The sequence below is a fragment of the Morone saxatilis genome, unplaced genomic scaffold, assembly GCF_004916995.1.
Source record: "Morone saxatilis isolate NCDOM2014 unplaced genomic scaffold, NCSU_SB_2.0 Contig17, whole genome shotgun sequence".
NCBI classification, from domain to species: Eukaryota; Metazoa; Chordata; class Actinopteri; family Moronidae; genus Morone; species Morone saxatilis.
In genome coordinates, this window is record NW_023339729.1 from 18011740 (window position 1) to 18014116 (window position 2377).

General features: G+C 37.0%; 1 pseudogene; it reads right to left on the reverse strand.

Annotated features, from left to right (window-relative positions):
- The window catches only part of LOC118326711, a 12400-nt pseudogene that overhangs the window by 7958 nt on the left and 2065 nt on the right, over positions 1–2377 (reverse strand).

The window sequence follows — 2377 nt, forward strand, 5'->3', positions numbered from 1 at the left end:
GATGGGAGTGGTGTGCTGAGAGCATCTCAGCCTGACCATTGTAGGTCAAACTGAATGATTCCGACAGAGATTGACATCGATTAACACTGTTGCAAGCACATATTTGATAATTCATTTAATGTTCATGCAGAAGCAAAGTGTTACATTTCTAAAACCTGCATGTTTTTTGATTCATGTTGAACTGCGTATGGTCACCTGCATCTTCATACTTGGTTGGATATAAATTTTTTCCACCATGAAGTTCACTTATTGCTGCGATGGTGTTGAATGAATGTCTCAAACATTCTGCTGTTGATTGCCATTAAATGTGGTTCCAGCATTCATGTTGACATCAGGATGAACTGTGATAACTTTGGTGATCCTCTGAGTTTTTATTTAGTGCTATCATCATATCAAAATCTATGTCCAATCCTTCAGTTTGTGACCAAATACCAGAAAAACAACATCAGCGTCAGCTGTACTATACCAATTTAGCAACTGTAGACTAAGATTATGGCCTAGTGAACATCATACCTGGTAAAAAATCTGCAATATCCAGTTCAGAGAAAACTGCGAAATCTCATCAATCCATTCCACAAAAGAGCATTAAAACAGCATCAAAATAATTCACCTGTCCAGAATTCACAGCTGCGTGCTGTGCTGAGCTTGTGAAGATCACCATGGTGACAAATTTGACCAACTCAGCCACGGTGGTAAAGCTCTGTGGAATTCCTGAGATTTGACAGAATAAACAGGGTTACTTAAAGACTAAAATAACGTTTGATTCACTTTTGCATGATGATAATATAATGATACATACATGGCACATTTATAATCATAAAGATTAAGTTTTTTTTAGCCCACCTGTGTCTGTGTTGGAAAGGAATCCCTGTTCAAAAATGTCCCGAATCCACTTCTGCAGTTCAGAGTCTTGTTGGACCTCAGCGTCAGTCTTGTAATAGTAGCTGAGCACTCCCTGCACAAACCTTTGAGGAATTTGGATAGGTTTGATTGAATTCTTTTTTTTTTTTACACTCTTTTGTAAGATATTTTAATGGACATCTCTTTAGAATGACCACTTCTGTTATCTTTAAGACTTTTGGTGCAGTATTTGACATGTGGATCATAAAACTTTGACATTATTAGAAACATGCCTATAGCTGAGAGTTGGATGAGAAAATCAATGCAACTCTCATATCTGTGTGTTAAGTATGGAGTTACAGCCAGGTGGCAACTAGCTTAGCTTAGAAACAACATTTAAATATGAAACAACACCTCTGAAATTTATACATTTTATTTTTTTTAAAAATACTATGAAATCATTCAATTAATTTAAAATACATTTTGCCTTTTGGCTAATATTTTTGTTTCAATATCTTTCGGCCTATGCTACTATATTTTAATGTTGGTCATAATAATAGATACATAAAGAAACAGGCTGGACATTTTGGGGATAGTGAATGCCGAAGGACTGGCTCTGAATGCCAAGTGACGAACAACGCTCTGTAATTCTGCACTGCACACAATGATCAATACATTCAGAGTGATAGAGCCCATTTCAACTCCAAGCACTGTAAGCTCACCATTGTTCAGTGTTATGCACCAACAAATGAAGCAGAGGTGGAGAAAAAGATGACTGATATGAGGAATTAGGCAGACTCCAGTAAGGTCTCCAGTGCAATATGCTTCCGATTATGGGTCATATGAGCTGATAATACTGACTGTGAGGGAACTATGGGAAGGCATGAATGCAGTGTGATGAACAACAATGATGAATATCTGTTTCAGTTTGCCATGGAGAAAATGTTAACAGTGACCACTAGCTTCTAAAATACATAGTGGCTGTTAGAAGGTAGCCTATCAGGCTAGGCTCTTGTTGTAGGATGGCGCAGCCAGGCATCATTTACCAGAGTGTGAAGCACAATTTGCAGATTAACTCAATGGAATAATATGTACCCTCTAATCCTACATTTGTATTTTCAGGTTGCTTTATAGCAGAGATTGGTGCTCCCTGCTAGAGCAATCTCATTAAAGATCCAGTGTGTTTAACATTTAGGAGGATCTATTGGCAGAAGATAATACAATATTCATAACTATGTTTTAATTAGTTTTGCTTGGTTTCTAGCAATCAACTACACTAGTTCTGCAACAACCTTTCGCCCTGCAAGTGGAAATGGAAAACAAAACCTAACCCTAATCTGAGACACTTTAGTGTACTTTATGGCCTCTAAATACATTCTAACCCTAAAACAGTGGAAGTATATAGTATAACATGACAACTACTGTACATGTCACTAAAACATTCATGATTTTGCACCAATATAATATATATTATAACAGCCCCTATAATACCTGTGGATGATATCCCAAAGTTTGAGTCCGTCATCTCTGTAGTAGA